This window comes from Xiphophorus maculatus, chromosome 7, assembly GCF_002775205.1.
Source record: "Xiphophorus maculatus strain JP 163 A chromosome 7, X_maculatus-5.0-male, whole genome shotgun sequence".
NCBI lineage: Eukaryota > Metazoa > Chordata > Actinopteri > Cyprinodontiformes > Poeciliidae > Xiphophorus > Xiphophorus maculatus.
Window position 1 is genome coordinate 20210022 of NC_036449.1, and position 884 is coordinate 20210905.

An 884-nucleotide genomic window follows, 5' to 3' on the forward strand; every position below is an offset into this window, starting at 1 on the left:
TTCATCTCTCCTTGTGGAATCATAAATACAGTAAGACCTGCAGTGCTTGAGATGTTGTCTTGGGTTCTTTAGTGACCTTTTGAAAGATTCATTAGTGTGTTCTTGTGACATTTTTGGTCTGCCATCGATTCCTGGGACAGGCCATAACTGTAAAAACATCTCTTGCTTTCGGTTGGTGGCATTCCCAAACCCTTTTCTAGACTAACAGATCTCAGTGACTTTTTATTTCTAGGCATAAAATGTTTTTTTTTACTAACCCCCTATTCATTGACAGGTTTTATTTAAGGTCTGCCAGAATAAATGAATGAATGTTGTCTGGTCTGGCAGTAATCAGTAACTGTCTGAAAACAATTAGGTTGGGTGTGACAAAAAATAAAAATAAAAAATTAGGGGAAATTTTGTAAGGTGGAACATATGTTTTTCACAGCGCCATAATCAATGATTTCTTTCTTCAAACACCTTGAGTAATAAAAGAGATGGATTACATTGATTAGTTCTTAAACCTGATAGCAGAACTGAGATCAGAAGATATAACAGAAGACATTCGACTATATATGGATTCATTATATAAAAAAAAGAAATTAAAATTTGACCAGTACGTCACTACCTATCACCTACATTATCAATTTTCAGACAATATTCGCCAATTTATTTATTTATTTATTTGTCAGTATTTTTTAATAAGAGAGTTTAACATCAAAATATCGGCTGCTGGGGGACAATAAAACACAAAGCATCATTTTGTGGACAAAAACAAATAAAAAAAAAAAAAAAAAAAAAGAGGGCACTTGTAACCTGACCGACTGGCGAGAAGAGCGCAGAGGCAGACTGTCCACACGGTGTGATCCGTTTCTATGTGTTAGACCAACATCCCAGAATAGCAA